We start from the raw sequence: 21,771 nt of genomic DNA on the forward strand, positions 1-21,771 counted from the left end.
AGACTACTCTGGAGAAGGTACACGACTGTCTCTCCCCTTGGCTTTTGTTTTATTTATTTTTGGTATGTAAGATGGGATTGAACCTCCGACCTCCAGGTTGTTGAAAAAGCCTTAACCATTGAGCTAGAGGTTCAATCCCAAATTAGGGCTCTTGGATTTTATTAATCATATGAATAGATTTCAATCCATTATTTATTTTAAAGAATAGTAAACCTCAATTTCTCTCTATCTCTTTTCATTTCCTCATTTTCTCTCTTTCAAAACAAAACAAAGGAAACAGTTAATTTTACTGGAATTCCAGGCTCATAAAGAGATTTTTTTTTCAGGTTCTTTAATTTTTCATTATATCTCAAAATTTCTTGTCTTAATCTTGCCATACAGTAGATTATGACTTGTTTAAGACAAAAGGAACCCTAACTAGGATGAATTTACCTTACATGCTTCATTGAATTTATGCTCTGTTTTGACCTCTATGGTATCATTCATATTAATTGATCTTGTAGCTACTCTTCAAATCTTCTTTCTTTTTATTTAGTGTTGGTTTGCTTGAAATGTTATTTGATTGATGATTTCATTTGCAATTGATTACATTTCCTAAACTTCTGTTAGAACTGAGCATCAAAACTCTGTTAGAACCCCTCACACACAGAGACACATTTTATTGGAATTTCAAGTTCATAAAGGAAGTGCACTTTTCCATGAAAAATGAAAACAATAAGACAAAGCAAAAATCCCCCATGACTTTCTTCTCCAACCCAAACATTAACTGTTTTTCTCATTAAATCTCAAAATTATTTACTAATATCTCAGCCCCTTTTCTTCTGATTTTTTATAACAGTACACAAAAATGGTTTAAAGCCTATTATGTTGCATGTGCTCAATTTTTTCTAATTTTCTTTTTTTTATTTCTTATTTTCTAAGAAAATAGATACACTTCAATCACCACACGTTTGGGTTATATTTCTTACTTCTAATTAAGTTAGTTTCACTAATGCATAAGTATTTTAAGATTAGGAGGTGCTAAATCAGTCACCAAAGACAACCTCCATCTGCTAATTGTTGATCCTGACAGATACAATTATCATTCATGCATTTTGGTTTTGTGTATATTAGAAGACTTTTTCATTTACATTTCTTTTACTCCAGTTTGATCTGACAACAGCTGTTGAATGTACCTAAGCGTTCATGCAATAGAAACTTTTGAAATTCTTGATCAATAAAATGTGGGAACCCCATTAGTGCACGTAAAATCTCAAGAGACAAGACAAGGAACACATACATGCCTAACATTCAAATTAGTAATGCTTAAGAAACTCAAAAGAGATTAAAAAATGAATGCATTGATAAAGATGCATACTTCTATTACTTACGGTCGGTAAATAGAAACCCAAATTCGAAACTCTCTATTCTAGTTTTTTAGCCTAGTATGGAAAACCATGATGCTGGCAAACACATAAACTCAAAAAAATTGCAGTTCCAAAACAAAATTATGTTTTACATAGTTCAAAGGAGGTTTAAATGCGGTATGTCTAGGTTGAGATATTTTAATCTAAAATCAAATTCGAAATTAGTTGATTTGATGCTAGTAGAATGCTCTTTGTTCTAGTTCTATGGATTAGGATGGAACAACATGATGCTGGAAAAAAATTTACTCAAAGAAATTTTAGATGCCCTTACAAAATTCTATCTTACATGGTTCGAAGTAGGTTAAATGTTTTTCTTTGTTGTATGTTTGGGTTGAATTTTTCTTCTCTAAAATCAAATCTGACATTAGTTGATGATGCTAAAAGAGTGGTTCGTACATTCTTCGCCATTTATTTTCAAATTTACTTACCTAGTAGTCTACAATAAATTGTTACCTTTTTTGTAACAAAAAGAATCCAACTGGGATGAATTTACTGAGTACCCATTGCTGAATTTAAGCACTGTTCTGGCTGCTTTGGTTCTTATGGGATTTCCTTTTCTTTTCCTTTAGTGGCTTTTTCCCTTGGTGCAGTATTTGTTTTATTTTTCTCTGTTCTCCTTTTCAATTAGTTTCAATTTCTCAAGAAGAAAAGAACTGTCTGTATTAAGAATTTCATCAATGTGTGTAACTAAGATCTATGCACAGTTAACTTTAACAATGTCAAACAAGCCACCATGGATTTTTATTGAGCTTCCTATTCATTGGTCATTACTTGTCATCATTTCTTTGTATCTTTTTTATTGGTGATTTAGTTTGCAAATAGTTACATTCCATATGCTTATAAGAAGATGGAGTGGTGTCTAAAGGTTTCTCTTTTGCATTTGTTACACCAACTTCTATTAGAACTTAGCTTCAACATTTAATTAATTTTCCAACTTGCATGTACCTCTTTCTCTATCTCTCCCTTTTCCTCACACACGCACACACATTGATTTTTTTTGCTAATTAAGGAAAATTAAAAATACAGACACACAAACACACTGGCATATTGACTTCTTTTTTGTTAAATAAGAAATAGTTAAAAGCGCACACACACAAACATACATATTAACTTAAAATGCTTTATTGGACCTTTCTTAGTTGCAACTTTTTACTGCCCTAAAGTTTCTCCAATTTATTTCAAAATCTCACCTACTCTTTTAGTTTAGGCCTACCAAATAAAGAATGATAAAGAAGTTGGAGGTTATATCCTAGCTTACCTTTAAAAAAAAAAAGAATGATCCCTACCTGTTTCCATATGTTTCCCCTTCTCCATGATTTTTGGATGCCTTTATCCATTCACCGAGGCTAGTCAAAAGTATCAGTTGGGACTAAAGAATAGTAAACCTCAATTTCTCTCTATCTCTTTTCATTTCCTCATTTTCTTTGTTTCACTTTCTTACAAAACAAAAGAAATAATTAATTTTACTCTAATTTCAGATTCGTAAGGAAAGGACACTCATCCATGAAAAATTAAAAGAAAAGGCAAGGTGAAAATTACACCACTTTCTTCTCCCCAATCCAATCATTTCTTTAATTTTTTCATTATATCTCAAAAAATTTTGTCTTGGTCTTTTGCCTGATATAAAGTAGATTATGACTTGTTTGAGACAAAAGAAACCCTCACTAGGATGAATTTACCTTATATGCTTCATTGAATTTATGCTCTGTTTTGGGCTCTTTGATTTTTGTTCCTTGGTGGAGTGTTTGTTGTACTTTTCCTTTTTTTCATTTTTCAATAAGTTTCAACTAATCCTTGAAGAAAGAAAAAGTATCTTTGTATACATTACTTCAGAATTTCATCAATGTATGAATGTAAGATCTATGCATAATTAACTTTTAACAAAGTCAAACCAGCCACCATGGATTTTTATTGTCCTTACTACTCATTAGTTGTTCCTTGTCATTATTTCTTGGTATCATTCATATTAATTCATCTTGTAGCTGAAATTTTAGGCATTCAACTCTTCAAATCTTCTTCCGTTTTATTTAGTGTTGGTTTGGTTTACATGTTATTTGATTGATGATTTCATTTGCAATTGATTACATTCTTTATGCTTAACTTCTGGTAGAGCTGAGCATCAAAACTCTGTTATTTTTCATCTTACACACACACACACGCACACGCACATCGACGGACAGATTTTATTGGAATTTCAAGTTCATAAAAAACAAAAGTAGCTTGCATCAGAAGCCATCCAATGAGACTATGTGTTGCCTTGAATGTGGTCTTTCCATTCATTACCCGAGTTGATTCGGATTTGATCTAGCCACTTCTTAGTTTGATTTTGTTGAACATTCTGCACTAGCGAGCATTTCTGTTTATTATGGTATTTTAGTTTTTTGGTAATTTCTTTTATGCAAAATACATTGTCAAGCTCATTAATAGAACAAAGAAAAATAGATTATTTCCCCTATGGAGGATTTCTCTCCTCTATCTCTCTCTCTTATATGACTATAGATGATATTACACCATTCCATAGCATAGGGAACCATTACCAATTCTATGTAAAATGCCTCTAGATGCATAGCCAAAATTGTTTCTTGAAGCTCCGTCTTTGTTAACAATTTTTATTTGCTTTGCTAGTGTGTATTGTGTGTAACTTTCTACTAAAGCGTACGTGGGCAGGGATTGCAATGCAAAGCCACTGGCACAATCCCTAAGTCTTGTACAATCATTGAAAGACTGATGCTTTCAGATGCAACAGAGCAACTGTAGTATGCTTTTCAACACCAAAACCATGTTTTGTCCTGCCCTAGAAATCTTACTAGTTGAGCCCTTTTGGGTTCTTCATCTGTTGATCCTACCACCAATTTATCTTCAATTGTGCATATTGGATGGTATGAATTTATAGTTTGCATCATTTCATTGGAAGCTTTGCCCCCTAGATGAATAGGAGTTGTAGAAATCTTTTTTTATTTTATTTTTATTTTTTTAAAGACATAGGGTATCCCCACCCCAATTTTTAGGGCAGGACTATTCCCTACAGATGCACGCAATCACCCTAGATGAATAGGAGTTGTAGAAATTTGACAGGCCTAATTCGATCTCACGTACAAAAGGAACCAGAAAACTAATATAATGATAACAGTGTTTTACGCTGTTTGAAAATGGTGCCTACATCCATGGGAGAGACGACAATATTTAAATATATGAAAAATAGATAAACAAAGATTACAATAGATTAATGAAGTAGAACTCTTGGTGGCTCTTTGTATCTTCAAGGAAGAACTATTCCTAAATCTTATAGTCAAAGGTGATCCACGCCAATTGATGTAGTAGAAGAATGTCCTATGGACCTTGGAGATTAGCAAAATGGCTGTCAGAATTCTATCTATACAAATTTAGTCCAACATTCTTCAACTACATTTCGACATCTGTTAAAGATACTGCAAATAGAAACCAAAGGAGAGAGCATGGAGCGCTCTTCGCGGAGCATTGAGAACACCCTCCCCTTGCAGTAGTTCGTGGTACACATCAGAGGGGTTGTTGTTCCTGTCCTCATTCTGCTCCATCTATCCAAGCAGCGAAAGTTTCATTCATTTTGTGCTGCTGTTTTGTTTCAGGCACTATTTTCCTGATGGCAGGTTCTTTGAGATTTAGTTTTTCTTAGGCATAGTGGTTGGGTTATAGAGTTGTTAGTACTTTTTAGTCACCTGCTTGGTATCTTCTTTGTTGAGACATCTCGTTCCATTTTGTTGTACCACAGGGTTTTATTTTCAAATGATATATTTTTATCTTTAAAATAATACTGTAGCCTAGGCATCTGGTTGTATTAAAAAAGATTACCAGGTTTTAGTCATGACCTTGAGTTGAGTTGACATGGCTAGTCACCCTACTGAATAAAATGGTTGCAAGACATTCTAAAATATTGGATAAAACTTATTTTACTTGTAGTAAAATAGGACAATAAATTCAGATTCTCAATAAATTATTTTTTATTTTCAGTTTTGGAAACTTGGGGGCTGATAACTCCATGTTCTCCAAGCCTCAAACAAAGACACGGTCCGGAGCAACTGGCGAAGGTGTTGGGACCACTCTTCACAACCCTATCAGTCAATATGAATCGCAATTGTTCCAATACTCAGGCATATGGGTGTGTGGCACTATGAGTGCGTGGAGCTGGCGTTCACTTTGTAACTTCTAATAATTCTTCGATATTGGCTTTATATTCAAGGAAACATTATTGTACTAACAGAGAATCTGTATGAATATACTAAAAAAACGCATAATAGTGAGAGACTGCAAATTTTAGCAAATACAAAAATAATTTACTGACATTCATATTATTGTTAACCTACCACTAAATAACAGCGTAAGTAGTGAAACAATCTGATTATGTAGCCTGCAATGTAACACTGAAATATATTGACAATCTCGTATTCTTGTATATGAGAGCAGAGCAATATATTAAATTTTGTCCATGATTACTTATATTATTAGGTTGCATTGGAAGTTCAAAAGGTTATAAATTTGCTAATAAAAACCTCTGCATATTGGCCCATACCTCCTACTGACAAGTAGAAAATCTAAACTAAAGAAATCTAGATGCCAAACATGTAATCAACAATCCTGAGAGTTGCAAAGTAAATGTTTGCATAACTTATTAAATGTCTGTCTCCTAATGATAGTACTTTCAGTACCCAATAGCTTAAGCATTGCTGCTTTAGGCACCTCTCAGCTGGTGTGTTCTGTTAGAGCATAAGTTTGGACTTGAAGAGGACCCTATTGGGTTGTTTTACCATGAAAATTGCTTGATTTACTATTTGAAGTGGACTATTAGAGAATAATATAAGAGAAATGACAATATTTTGTTGTACCCTGAAAATTGCTTGATTTATGATTTGAAATGACAATACTTGGTCTCTACCTCCTCTTATAAGTTAGGCATTTCTCTTAACTCTATCCAAATTCTTGAGTTGTGAGATTACGTAAATTAAGCTACGCTCATCATTTATGATCCACGGCTCACTCAATTAGAGCCCTAACTACTTCAATGAAATTAGTTCCAAGGATGCTATTAATCGTTGCGCTGGAACAATTTGGTCGAGTGTTTGTCCAGTCATCTCAATGAGGAATTTAGCTATGCCACCCGCTGACCTTACACTATGAGTACTGTTGTAGCAAAGCCAACGGGAAGATCAGTCCCCGGACCCAATCTAGGCTATTAGCCAGGATCAAGATGGATGAAGGGGTTGTCTGGGAGCTTTATAAGGAATTGTAGGATCCATAGCTGGAAATACTGAATCTTCAAGGCATATACTTTTAGCTGCTCAATTTTATTTTGAAGGATTTATGTTCAATTTTTTCTATCTTTCCACTTTGGTTGGATTCCTCAAGATACAATCTGATGGCTTGGTAACACGTATTCCTTCTTTGGATGCAAAGTTATATTATGGAAGGATTTGCTGCTTCTCATCCTTTTGGAGTCATGGAAGAAGAGGTATACGAGAAGGTTCAAAGAATGTTGCAAGTTATGCCTCCCCCCCATCTCAAACAAGGAGATGAGGGGAGGCAGCGTGGAATAAAAGGGCAATCACAGATTAGTTCCTTAATAGACAAATCAAATGTTTTTGGTCGGGGTAGCAATAAAGAGGAGTTAATAACATTGATGTTGGTTTCGAACGGATCTGCATCATCATCGTCAAAGGATATATGTGTTATTCCGATAGTCGGAATTGGAGGCCTTGGAAAGACAACTCTTTCCCAGCTTATTTACAATGATGAAAGGGTGGAAGATCATTTTCAAGTTTGAGGATGGGTTTGTGTCTCTGAAGATTTTGATATTTGTAGAATAACAAAAGCAATTTTTGAATCAATGACAAAGAAACGTTGTTGTCTTAACGAAATCGATTCACTTCAAGTTAGGCATTTCTACTCGTCTTAGACGATGTATGGAATGACTGTGACTGGCAGAGGCTACAGGCCCAATTCAGTTTTGGTGCAAAAGGAAGTATAATCACTACAACAAATCTGGGCTTTCCCTACCGACTTTAGTTATGTCAGTAGGGAAAAATTCTCCTTTCCCCTACCCATTTTATATCAGTACGAAAATACTTCATATCCCTACAGGTGTTAGTTTTATCTGTAGGGATATAGTGTCTACCTAAGGATTACTATGCAATTCGTAGGGAAATCCTGAGCGATATGCCTACGGTACTCCTTTCCCTACAGGAATCAATAGTTTTTTGTAGGGAAATACCGAGTTTTGCCTTCTTAAAAAATTTCCGTAGGTAGGGTTTCTTTTGCCGCAAGAGGCTTTGCTCGGGAACCATTTCATAGATTTCTGTTTGTTACTTTCTCCTTTTCGTTGTGATTTTGGAATTAATCATGTCTTTGCGTCCTGAATAGTGTAGATTAATTACGTATTTGTTTCCTTTTCGTTGCGATTTTGTTTCCTGAACAGCAAAATGGGTTTCTAGGGTTTCTTTTGCCGCTCTACTACTGATGTGTAGGCCCTAAATTTAAGGCCCAGGTGAATGATAATGGCGTTTTTGTTCTTTTTTTGTTCTTTTTATTTGACCTTTTTGAATATTCTTTTGGTTCCCAGAACCCACATGCTCATTTGCTAATGGTTTGTTGAATCGATTTTATATTTTAATTTGGATGCTAGGACTGTTATTCAATCCTAGTTTCTGCCTTTTCTTTTCTTATGGTTTTTCTAAAGAAGAAAAGGTAGATAGATGAGAGGTTGGAAGGAATTTAGGCAGAAAAACACAAATTTGGGGTTGAAAATCCGAACCCTTGTTATACACCGAGATTGACTTTTGCTGCAAGAGATGTTAGTATGGAAATCAGATCAGATTATCAAAAACTCTCCCCGTAAGAAAGCGACTTGGGGTTGCATAAGAAGGATTTTGGACTTAGAACCCTAGGGTTTTTACTTGGATTTTATTTTCCTCATCTTTAAAGTTTTATGGTTTCAGGTGTGTCATTGATTATTTCTGTAATTTCTCTTTTGTTTGTATTGCTCTAATCAATGCTTATGATTTTCTTTCATGCTCTGTCTTTCTTTCTTTCTTTCTATTTTCATTGCTATGGTCAGCACTTGATGGCAAATACAAAGAGGCTTTTTGTAAAACCCATTGAACTCTGTTTTTGCTACTCTTTTTGTCATTTTTTGTTGTTTTCAATGGTAACTAACTTTGAGCTGAGGAGATATCCTTTGGTGACCAAAAAACATAGTCATTATCCACATGCATTTCTTGCCATTGATACGGACCATTTTGAATATGACAGGTTTTATTCACTCTGTGATCTCATTTCAGACAATTGTATCATAACAATGGAGTTTTGCATTAAAATGTTAGAATTGTATCTTAGTTTTGCTTCCCTTTTCATGGAACACCCATGTCTTACTTAGGGATTAGCCCCACTATATACTGCTAAAATCTGTTATGGTATTCCTCTCTCTTTTCATGTGTGGCCTATGCATCCGATCAGGAAAGATCATCTTTGATTCTTATGACTTCAGAATTGTTATTCTGGTTCCGAGTTTGGTTGATGTGTATGTAAATGATTGTGCATAACACTCATCTAAAAGATGGAATTAACTGTCTTTCTCAGTATGCTGGCTTGCAGCTAATGATGAGCAATAGTAAGTTGGTCACATGGAACTTTAGATAACATAGAGCATGTATGTACTCCATAGCAGGGAGATAATTGGGGTGTGTAGGGGGAGCTAATTCACATATATGATAAATTCCTTTTTGTCTAGGTGACAATACATATCCCTGTATGTGGATCACTTTAGAGTGATAACTAAATGATCAAAATTAATTAGGAGCGGTAGCTACTAATATAGCTAAAATTCTTTCTTTCTTGATCTTAATAAACTATCAAAGCTGGGAAATAAGAACTGTCTAAGGCTTTTGATCTTTTAAGCACCTATCTGACCATGGTGGGTCCCTCTTGCTGGACTATGTGGACATATGGTAGGTCCGACTGATACTCCAATTTGGAACTTGATGGGCACATGGGATCAAGTATACAAGGTAAGGCACGACCAACGTAACATAATGAGTACTACATTCGGTTGATTCAGATTCTAGCTAGCAGGACAGACCATACATGGATGATCCTAACTATCCAAGTAGACTGTCATAAAACCTACAGGTGATACCCTTATAATTCTGTTTTCCCTAGTAATGATGAACTTCGACTTGAGGTTAGCCCCTCATTTGTTAGATTGTTAGGGAGATGATTAGCATTTTTAATGCATGACTTCCCTGGGAACTTTATGAGTCTGAAAACTTTATCCATCTTTTAGATATTTTGCTCATAATAACTTCAAACTTGATTTTGAAATTTGAGTTTTCTGAAATTAATTTTCCGTTTCAGACGAGGTATTTAATTTTGATCCACTTATCCTTTTGGTCACTGATGAGGTTTTATTTACAACTTAAATCTTTTTATCTTATTATATGTATGTGTCCTTTTGCAGGTTTTCAATGATTTTGTTCTTTGGAAGACCTATTTCCTAGCAAGAGTCTGGCAGATGGTTTCAAGAGGGTTCAGGCCCTCCGTATTCTTTCTCAACAGGTAAAACGTGAAAGCCTTTGGAACTGCATCAGGTTTTATCATGGTTTATTTGATATTCTTCATGCTATTAGCCAATAATGAGAACTATACAGCCGTAGCATATAGCTCTTATTAATTTTCAGTTAACTGGTATTTTTTACATTGTTAAGGACATCAATTCTGCATCTCTGTTTGATATAGTTCATAATGCCTCTTAATGTTGTTTAGAACATTCGCAATGCCATGTCGCCCGCTGGTTTGTGGCATATGAATGATCCGTGTGAGCCGAATAATGTTTTCACAATTATTCTTCTCTTTCATTTTTCTTGACCCTCATAGTTCTTTCTACCAGAATATGTCAAGTTCATGAGGTTTAGGTTTGTGGTTAGTAAAAGTGGCACCGAAATGTCAGCCTTTTGAGAAAAAAATAAAAGGTTTCCTTGTTTCATTACATATTTAGTTCTTGAGTAATCCTCATACTAGAAGGTGATATGAATTATGTTACTATTATAATGCTCGGATATATTGTTTAAGCTAAGTGCTCATCTGACAGACATCTGTTTCTATAACTGAATCTATTCACTCTGGTACTTCACATTCCTCCATTTATAGTTTATGATAGAGTGTCTTCTAATATTATTTAGTTATATGTAGTTATTCTACTGCACTCTAGATGATTTTGTGCTTGCAATTACACTTTTTGAAAGCTATGTAACATGCTTGCTGTCATTTCCTATTTCTAACTGAATTGTTATTGTCTTAGACGCTATACAGACTGTATTGTGTCTCCATTGTTGTTGGGAATCCCCCGAGGCCTTATCATATCGACATGGGTCATGGGAGTGATTTAACGTGGATATAGCATGACGCTCCATGCACTAGCTGTGCCAAGGTACTCTCCAATTGGCAGTTCAAGATTCTTATCAAATTCCAGCACTCTCCAATTGGCAGTTCAAGATTCTTATCAAATTCCAATTTCTTCATTTAATTAAAGTTCAAGTGGTCAAACTCGCAAACATTATTTTTTTTGTCCATCTGGACACCATGGTGTCTGATTGTGTCAATGATGAACTAGCACTTAATAGGTGATATCACACTCTCTAAGATTTAATTCCACGATTGCTTTGTTGCAAGCATGATAATCTTTGATATTGAGAAGAATGATGGCCACATTTGAACCAATTTATCAGCCTTATCCTCTTTTATAGGTCCCTGTGTACACTCTGGATATGCATGGTCTGTCTTGCTTGTTTTGTTAGGCTTGTACAAGTATTGTTTACTTCGTCTCTCGCTTGTCTGAGTTGACAGGTAAAATGTAGACATGGTCTTCTTGCGATAATTGGTTTCAGAAAAAAAAAAAAAAAAACATCACTCATACTCTAATGGAGACAATTTATGTAGGGCCACATCCTCTTTAAAGGCATACCAAAGGGAAAATAGTGACCGCGAGGGATTCTTTGAGCCTCAAATTTCAAAGAGATCAGAATCATGGATGTTGTCTCTTGTCAAGGCGACTATGCGATGGAATATTCAGATAATAGCTCCTCCATGGATCATTAAATGAAAGTTAATTCATGTATTAGTTTGCAATATTCATTTATAGGTGTGCATATGGTCAGCAATTTCAAGTTTTAGTCTCTTCTGCAATGACTGATGCGATTATTGGACTTAGCGGACAAGCACATAGCTTCCCTTCTTAGCTGGCAAGTCAATGTATCATCATCAATATGGGATACTTGGACATAGCTTAGTTTCAATGTATATTTTGATGTATAAGGGAGATGAATTGAATGAGCCTATTTCTTGACTCTTGCATTACATAAAACAAAATATATAATCTACCCAATGTGTCTCTTTTGTAAATATGGCCATTGATGTTTTTAATATTACTTGTGTTTCTTGTGGTCGTATAAATGTGCAACGCATGCATTTTTTCTACTATATGTTGTAGTTGTTTCCGTATCATTCATTTTGAAGATCATTCATTCTGAAAGCGTTATGTATGCTGTGTATTCTTGTATATATAATTTTTGCGGAGAATCGGCTAAGAACTTCATTCTTTTTAACTTTTTGTTTGGCAGAATATGTCACATACCGTTGCTCCTAAAGAGGTTCAATGCCTGCACAGCCATCCATCTCAAAGAGTTCAACATTCAACTGAAAATCACATGGAGTTCTGGAGTAATTGATGATGAGGATCGAGGAGATGATGAGGACATGATGAAGATGGTGTTATATAAATCATTAGATGATGAATGTTTAACAATGCTGTATTTTGTCAAGTTCAGTTGAGGGAACAATATCGAGACTTTTGTTATTAATGAATTTTTGTAATTTTAAAAATATTCAATTAAAATAGTTTAGTTTTTATATATTTGTATATTTTGGGGGAAAATGGATGTTATAACTGTGGAAATTTTGATGTTATATATAATGTGTGTGAATGTACAGATCCCCTAGGTCACAAAGAATTGATATTTAATGGATTAAAAAACTAGGAAAGGCTATCCCTACGGGTTTATTGTTGAAATTCAGTAGGGAAAAGCACATTTTCCCTACGGCTTTTTTTTTTTTTTTTTTTGAAATTCTGTAGGCAAAAGAACATTTCCCTACTGATTATTTTGAAATTCCGTAGAGACATGGCTGTCCCTACGGATTTTTTTGGAAATTTTGTGGGGAAAAGCACAATTTTCCCTACGAATGTTTTTGAAATTCCGTACGGAAATATGATCTATGCCTACGGAAAAAGCCGTATGGAAAAGTACAATTTACCTACAGTATTTATTAACTTCCACAGGGAAAAGGCTTTCCCTACCCTCACCTAGCCTACGGAAGTTGTGCAAGCTAAAATCCGTAGGGAAAAACCATTGCCTACGGATTTGGGTACTTTTCCCAACGGATTTGTCCGGAAGTTTCAGGTATCATAGACACAATGCATGTCTATAATTTGGATGGCTTAGCGGAGGATGATAGCTGGTCCTTATTTACACAATGAGCATTCACAGTGGGAAGCTCAGATGTACCTCCAACCTTAATAGCAATTGGTAAAGACATTGCAAAAAGTGCAAAGGCTTGCCTTTGCCAATGGAAGCTCTGGGAGGTCTCTTACGCACAAACACTAATGAGAACAGGTGGAAGAATATACTTAAAAGTGACATGTGGGAAATATCAGAGATGGAAAAGAATATTATTCCAATTCTAAAAGTTAGATATGATAACTTACCTGCATATCTGAAACAATGCTTTGTGTACTGTTCTTTATATCCAAAGGATTATAAGTTTGAGAAGGACACTCTAATCCAGCTATGGATTGCAGAAGGATTTATCCAACCTGAAGGAAGGAAGTGAATGTAAGATTTAGGTTCCGAGTATTTTGATGAATTGACGTGGAGGTCCTTTCAATATTATGCTGAAAAGTACGGATCATGTTACAAGATGCATGACTTGATTCATGACCTTGCACAATCCATTTCTGGCAATGAATATGTTAGAATGGAGGACATTAACTCTTGCAATACCCGTGCAAATGTTGCATTCCTTAGTAATCTGGCCCCACGACGACTTCTCACAAATTTTTGAGACCTTTCATGAATCGAAGAGATTGCACACATTTTTTATATTGCTTTACAAACCACGACACTTATCTCCCAAGACCATCGGTTGTGGTAATCTCATGTCCCTGTCCAATGATTTGCTCAACCTCACATCCTTCAATCAATTGCATATTGCTGAGCGTCCACAGCTGGAGTCATTGGAGAGGCTACCTGCTACGCTTACATCTCTCGATATCTTCAGTTGCGATAATCTCAAATCCCTTGATGAGGCATCGCAAAACTTCACCGATTGGAAATTAAAAAGTGTCCTCAAATAAAGTCATTGCCAGAGGGGATGCTCAACAAGCTTACACACCTTGTAGTTGATAATATCGAGATCTTGCCCAACAACCTCACCTCCATCCAATATTTGAAAATTCATGACTGTCTGCAACTTGTGTCCTTACCAGGAGAACTGCTTCCTACCATGCTTATAAAACTCGCTATCCGCTCATGTCATAATCTCAAATCCCTTCCCAAGGGGATGCTAAGGAACCTTACCTCTTAACATCTCACACAGCGCCCAAATATGGATAAATTACAAGCTGATTTAAAGGCTACTCCGTTGAAGGTACATTTCTATCTCTCCTCTTGGCCTTTAATAATTTTATGAATGGTTTTCACTCCATTATTTATTTTTAAAGAAAAGTAAACTTACACAGTCTCTGTATCTACTTTCACTTCCTCATTTTTTCACTTTCTTGTTCTTACAAAACAAAGGAAATAATTAATTTTACTTGAATTTCAGGTGCATAAAGAAAGGATACTTGTCCATGAAAAATGTAAAATATGAGACCAAGCGAAAATTGCACCAATTTCTTCTCCAACCCAAAAATTACCAGATTTTCTCATTAAATCTCAAAAAAAATTATCTTAATCTTGCCTAATCTACCATTGATTATTACTCATTCGAGCAAAAAAGGAACCCTAATTTGGACGAATTTACCTTGTATACTTCGTTGAATTTATGCTCCGTTTTGGATTCTATGGTTACTTCTTATGAGATTTCTTTTTTTGTTTTTTACCATCACGAGCTTTTCCGTTGGTAAAGTGTTTGTTTTATTTTTGTTGTTATCCTTTTTCAATAATTTCCAGGTTATCCTGAAAAAAGAAGGAAAAATCTTTGTATAAATTACTTGAGAATTTGATCAATGTATGAAAGTAAGGTCTATGCACAGTTAACTTTAACAAAATTAAACCAGCCACCATGATTTTTATTGACCTTATTAATCATTGGCTGTTCCTTGTCATCATTTCTTGGTATATTTCATATATTTGATCACGTAGCTGAAATTTCAGACATTCAACTTCTCAGTTCGTCTTCCTTTCTTAGTGTTGGTTTGCGTTAAATGGTATTTGACTGATGATTTCGTTTGCAACTGGTTACATTCTCTATACTCATAAGTCATAATAAGATGAAATGCTATGAGAGGTTTCTCTGTTGAATGTATTACACAAACTTCTGTTAGAACTTAGCATCGGTAATTTTCCATCTTGCATGCACCTCTCTCCCTTTCTCACACACACATTGTCCTTTTTTGCTAAATAAGCAATAGTAAAAACAGAGGTGCACACATGCATATTGACTTCTTTTCTTTCTAAATAAGTAAGAATTAAAAGCGCACACACATGTTGACTTAAAATGACTTCTTCTCTCATTCTCACACAAACATAGCCTTTTTTGGCTAAATAATCAAGAGTTAAAAACATAGGCACACACAGATATTGACTTCTTTTCTTTCTAAATAAGAACTTAACATGCACACATGTTGACTTAAAATGCTTCTTTGATTCTTTCTTAGTTGCAATTTTTTACTAAACTCAAATTTCTCTATTTTATTACAAAGTCTCGTATACTCTTTTAGTTTAGCTCTACCAAATAAAGAATGATTCCTACGTTTTACGTATGTTTCCCCTTCGCCATCCCTTTTGGAGACCTTTATCCCTTCATTGAGGTTATTCAAAATTCTTGCTACTTTGGACTAAATGTGGTAAAATTAGGAAAAACTTTTTCAACATCATGTTAGAAAAATTTACAGAATCAGATTCAATACGACATGAGAGACAACAAGAAGTTAACCTTTTATCTATTCTCTGAAAGCATTTACCGTTGGAAGCCTATTTAAGAAATTGTATTATGTTAGGATCAACGTGTTGTGTAGTTTCATATAAACTCTAACTCATTTTAGATAGTTTCAAGTTTCAACATATTGAATAAGTTTTCAAGCCTCTTGGTTGGAATCACTGCATTTCATATTGGGATCCATAATATGGTTCTATCTTGGTATTTCAGTCCAATGACTAATATGCTTGTGAAATCATGTGCCAAGTTGTTTTGAATTTTGCTTGTGCCTAAACTATCTACCACCCCATCCGATAATAACCAAACTGATCATCTTGCAGAAGCTGAGGAAAATTGTCTTTTTTTATCATGATTCTTCCATATTCAGCCTAGAAAAAATTTCCTTGAAGCAGAGACCACACAATTTCAATAAGAGAAGTTTTCCTTCGTTCAAACCTTTAAATTCCCATAATTTTGTTCACGGATATGACTTTCTAGCTTACCCAACAGGGATATCATTGTGGTAGTTTGTTATCTTTGTAGTGTTGGAATCAGAACCTTTGGTTCTAATTATCTAATTTTCCTTTTGGAAGGAAGATTATAACATGATCACTTCATATTCAAAAACAGAATTTATCTTCCATGACAACAGATAAAAATCAAGCTACATTGGAAGGGACTGATCGTCCCATTTTCCACATTTGTTCACTGATCTCAACCCTTGTGTAGATATTTGAAAGTTTGCTTTATTTGATTCCCAAAATCATAGAAATTCATGCATGAATTTAAAATAAAAATTCCAAAAATCATTAACTACATTTTTTAGCTGCAAGAAAACATGTTCAATAAAATAGGTAATCAAGAACTATTCCATTCAACCCTACCGGTGAAATATGTAAAATCCTGGCACAAGAAGCTTCTTCTAAAGTGTAAGCTATAATTGTCTAATCCTAGACCAATAGTACTTTCTAAATAAACCCAAAACACATTTCCTTTGTGCTCTAGATTTCTAAAGTTTAGTAACTAGTAGTTGTTTTGGCCTAGGAAACTCAAAAGAGAAAAGCAATTTCTAAACTCTTGAAACGATTAGATTTAGACTTCCTACTTCCGAAAAACAAACAACGACTGTTTCTCCTATTGCAAGTTATGAATCTCATCATACATACATCACTTCCCAATTAAGTAAAAATTCCAATTTAGAAAGAACAGAGATTTTATGCAAGTAGTTCGTAGACTATTAGCAACTTTAGGGCCTTATAGAACTGGTTTAGAAACTATTAGAAGTCCCTCTAACTCAAAAGGAGACCAACATGAAGCCCTACTCAACCCAATTGAATTTATTATCTCCAAATTTTCTTTTTGGAACCTTTCAAACTGGAAAAGTTCATGATTGCCAGTTCAAAAACTTACTAATTTGAGCATTTTTAAAAAATAATCAAAATTGGTTTTAAAATGTTTTGAAAATTTAGCATACATCAAAGTAGATAGGAATGATGAGGAATGGAAAGTTTTAGTTGTTTGATGAGGTTGGGAGTTATTACTGACATCAACAAGACAACATAATGTTTCATCAGTAACGTTCGCTTCTGGATCCATGTTTCCTACTACACATTTCTTCATAATTTGTATGGAAGTTTAAACAATTCCTTGGGACTGTTGAGCTTTACGTTTGAATATCACTATCATACATCTTGTAATATAAATGTTTTGTATTTCTTGAACTTGCTGAATCTTCTATTGTTTAATTTGCATTTGAGTGTTACTTGATTATATATTTATGTAATGTACTAAGTCTCTACATCCCATTGTTATAGATTAATATACCTCATTGAAGTGCTATCTTCAATTTCTATGTATGTTTGTGACTGGTGACTGTACTGGTCTAGTCTTCTCTATATTTTCAGGCTAGGAGCCTCATGTCTTAAGTAACCAACTTCTTGAAGATGTTCATGGGTAATTCTTGCAGCCCGGTATCGAAAACTTTATGGTAAGTCTTTTCTCTTTATATTTTATGCCTAAAAACCACTTCATGCCTTAATTCAACAAGTATTCAAAAACTTGACTACCATATCCTCCCATAATAGTATGGAAGAACTAGCACCATTGTCATAAAACCCTCATTTTTCCAATTAAGCAACTTTATAGGAGATTTTTAACTTGCAAAGCAGGCAAATTTGCAAGTGGTCTTTTATCATAGATGACAGACAGACTTTGTGAGGCCTTTCCAAAGGTACCATCTCGCATCGGCAGGGGAGTCCTCTGGGGCGAGCTGCGCTTTCTTTCCACGGGTGTCATATCGCATCGGCAGGAGAGTCCTCTGGGGCGAACTGCGCTGATTTTTTCTTTTCCATGGGTGCCATACCTTACTGGCTGGGGAGTCCTCTTTTTCTTTTCCACGAGTGCCATACCACATCGGCAAGGGAGTCCTATGGGGCGAACTGCTCTGATTCCTCCTTTTCCATGGGTGCCATATCACATTGGCAGGAGAGTCCTCTAGGCGAACTGCGCTGATTTTTTCTTTTTCCATGAGTACTAAACCACATCGGCAGAGGAGTCATCTGGGCGAACTGCGCTGATTTTTCCTTTTTCTACGGGTGTCATACCACACCGGCAGGGGAGTCCCCTGGGCGAATTGCGCTGATTTTTCTTTTTTTCCATGGGTGCCATACCACATCGGTAGGGAGTCCTTTGGGGCGAACTGTGCTGATTTTTCCTTTACCATGGGTGCCATATCACATCGACGAACTACGCTGATTTTTTCTTTTTCCATGGGTGCCATATCACATCGGCAGGGGAGTCCTCTGGGTGAACTGCGCTGATTTTTTCTTTTTCAATGCGTGCCATACCACATCGGCAGGGGCGTCCTCTGGGCGAACTGCACTGATTTTTCCTTTTTCCTTGGGTGCCATACCACATCGGCAAGGGAGTCCTCTGGCCGAACTGCGCTGATTTTTTCTTTTTCCATGGGTGCCATACCACATCGGCAGGGGAGTCCTCTGGGTGAACTGTGCTGATTTTTCCTTTTTAATGGGTGCCATATCACATCGGTAGGGGAGTGCTCTGAGCGAACTGCGCTGATTTTTCCTGTTTCCATGGGTGCCATACCACATCGCCAGGGGAGTCCTGTGGACGAATTGTGCTGATTTTTCCTTTTTTCCATGGGTTTCATACCACATCGGCAGGGGAGTCCTCAGGGGTGAACTGAGCTGCTTTTTCGGCAGGAGAGTCCTCCGGCCCCTTTTTTGGGCGACTGTGCTATTTGGATTTATAAATTTGGATTAATTTAATATGGTGGGTTGTTATACTGATTTCATATTTTCTCTTTCTTGTTTTCTTTCAGGATGATTAAAGAAAATCTAAAGATCAAGAGACGATCCTGGAGGTATATATACCGGAGTGGTGTTACCACGGAAACCAGCTTGATTCGGGAAATTCACTTTTCAATGGATATGCGGATGCATTCTTGATTTTGATCCCGCCTTTGATGGCACCAAGCCTTTCCCGTCTTTCAAGATCAGGAAGTCTCTTGAAGATATTATGCTGTAAGTAATGATGTTTTAGGATGCTTCATTAGTTACATTGAGCTCGTCGTCGATTTTACCCGTGGCGGATCCAGCACAGCTATCGAAATCTTTATGTAGTGTACCAAATAGACCACCATCAGGATTATTACTTAAGATCTTTAAATTTACTTAAGCTTGACCGTCCATACTTGGCAAATTTTATTTTATTTTTTGATAAACTCCATGACACCATCGAGGGCAGAAGCATAAGAACTGCAAGTCCCTTTACAACATTCTTTGGACTGTACCAGTTTTCTAACTTCAAAAGCATTGGCAAAATATGTGCCCGGGAGTGCAGGATTCATTTGGAATGTAGCAAGCTTCTGAAGCATACTTTTTGAATGCATTGTGATCTTCATTAGAGCCCTATGATTTCATATATAACTTCCTTTGGTGACCACTTGCCCCAGCAAGGCCCCAAGCTCTGCAGAAGCAGAATCATCACGGATAGAGCCGACCCAAAATCTCTCTTCAGAAGCAGCTTCATTAGCATCATGAAGTGCTTAATGGACAATTTCAGCATCTAGTTTTACGATCTAGTTCTGCTTGAGAATCAAATCATGCGACAAAACTCATATTCATATCATCAGTTTCCACACATACTGTTCCTTTTTGGTGGTGTCATATCCCTAGGCTTCGCATTTGAGTTCACGGGAAGAACATAAGATGCAATGTATTCTTTCTTGGTAGAATTATAAAAAATGATTATTGAAACCGCAAGGTTTTCATTTGTCCTTTAGAAGTTCTGAGGTAAAGTTTGTAGGGGACAATTGAACATTTCTAACCTCATGGTTGAATGTTTATATTGCCTCCATTTACGAGCATGCCATCTGATTGATAGCCAATATAACTTCCTCACAATGTGTTGCAAATGATGGAATCATTAGCTTACATGCCTTAAGTGCTATCAATGCAGCCTTTTCTTCCTAATGCAAAATCTGTAAAATCTGTGCATGGAAGCAAAGCTGTGTTTGTACATGCTTTGTGTGACAAATTCGTGTTTTCATTGTACTTGGGTTAGGCATGCATGTGCAACTTGCATTTAGGGTTTCCTCACAATGCCTTACTGATTTCATTTCATTTCGGGTCATGGAATTTGATGGCTCACAATTTAATTCTAATCTCTATGAAATCTCCATGAAATCTTCAAGCTCGAGTTAGCTATATCAGAGGAGAAATTTTGTGCTTCTCAGCTGAAGTAATGATGGAGTTTATTGCAAGCGAGATGCACAAAATTAGAAGTTTAGGATTGTTACTCTTTGGAGAGCCTGGTGGTGTCATTTAGTGAAACAAACTTGAAAACCAAGTGCGTTGTGATTTTTATCATTCTTTTCATTTCTCAGGGTAGGAGGTGTGCCTTTTTGTTGCAGACCTTGAAATACCAACCCCCTCTTTTTAGGTCGCAGGTTGTGCTGAGCCTCTCCCAAATTCTTGGTTCTTTTCATCAACAGAGACTAAATGCACTATTCCCATCTTTTCCAATGTGGGCATACAGTTTCTTTGAATCTGATGCAAAATTCACTTGAGATTCTATATCATATGGTTTTTTGAGAAACCGTGTATAAGAACAGCCCTTTTTCTGTATATTATCATGAGCTTATCAGCCATGGGTTGCCTTTGAAACCAAGTGGTGGTTAAAGAACCTTTGAAACTATGGTATGATTTTCTTCCAGTATCCTTAGTAACATGCATTTTTCTTATGATTTTTTTCATATCAGCAGCTGCAACATATGTATTACCTTGGGCTGATTCATTCCTAGGTGAACCTATCTGGTTTTCCATCATGTCGTTATGGGATTGCTTTGTTTCCACATCTTTCCTTGGGCTTCTAAGCTTCTCTGCGTGAACTAGAGAAATCCAAGTCGGATAAGGTTCATTCCAGTTTCATCATTAGTGACATTTTTGTTCAAGCAACAGTTGAGGTAACTCCTTCCTGTGATTGTTTGTTTTTAGAGGAACAATCACTAAACTCGCTTGATGTATTTGGAAGGCGATTACATTACCACCCGTGCAAGAGCTTCTACTTTGGATTTTAAAGGTATTTCTTCATCTTCAAGTGGTTTTTAGGATGACTTTGCACGCTTAGATTCATATGCCAAAGAAGCCATCCAGATCACGTTGAAGAGCATTGTAAGCTTAACAGTCCCCATTGGTTCTTATGATATCCAAAATTGCATCTTCCCATGATATTTTGGTAGAGCCCCAAGCTATCACCAAGGTGGGAGAATGCACATGATGTGCTTTGCCAAAGTTTTTGGAAACCTTGGGCTTCTGTTCTTTGAAAGTCGAAGAGGCCTCACGTGTTTATTGCTAAGTGTGACAAAGGATGCATCATCAACCAAAATGGATGCCTTTTTTTTGCAACGCTGCGAAGGAAGCTGAACTGGAGCTGATGTAGCGTATATCCGAGCGTCCATTGTTGATGTCGAGTTGAGAGAAATGGCCAATCTTGTTCTCTTTTTCCATTTGTATATTTTTCACAAGGAACACCCGTTTTTTAGTCTCTTCGCTTTTGAAATATCTCTAAGGCGTAGTAGAAGACTGTGTTCCCTTGAAAACTCCATTAGAGCATGCTAACTCATAAAGCT

At 36.0% G+C, this 21,771-nt stretch overlaps 1 long non-coding RNA gene across 3 annotated transcripts; it reads left to right on the plus strand.

Moving 5' to 3' along the window:
* Positions 1-7,699: 7,699 nt before the first annotated feature.
* On the plus strand, positions 7,700-12,337 carry LOC143851822 (uncharacterized). 3 transcript variants are annotated; one of them, XR_013236521.1, is made up of 5 exons: positions 7,700-7,733; positions 7,852-7,920; positions 9,889-9,986; positions 10,729-10,857; positions 12,047-12,337. It is a non-coding gene; the product is annotated as an uncharacterized LOC143851822 (long non-coding RNA). The 3 variants fall into 3 exon arrangements; XR_013236519.1 differs by lacking the exon at positions 12,047-12,337 and having other exon boundaries at positions 10,729-10,964; XR_013236520.1 differs by lacking the exons at positions 7,700-7,733; positions 7,852-7,920; positions 12,047-12,337 and adding an exon at positions 8,479-9,042 and having other exon boundaries at positions 10,729-10,964.
* The last annotated feature ends 9,434 nt before the right edge of the window (positions 12,338-21,771 follow it).

This window comes from Tasmannia lanceolata, unplaced genomic scaffold, assembly GCF_043159265.1.
Source record: "Tasmannia lanceolata isolate RefF3 unplaced genomic scaffold, GAP_Taslan_0.1 ptg000018l, whole genome shotgun sequence".
In the NCBI taxonomy this organism is placed as follows: domain Eukaryota; kingdom Viridiplantae; phylum Streptophyta; class Magnoliopsida; order Canellales; family Winteraceae; genus Tasmannia; species Tasmannia lanceolata.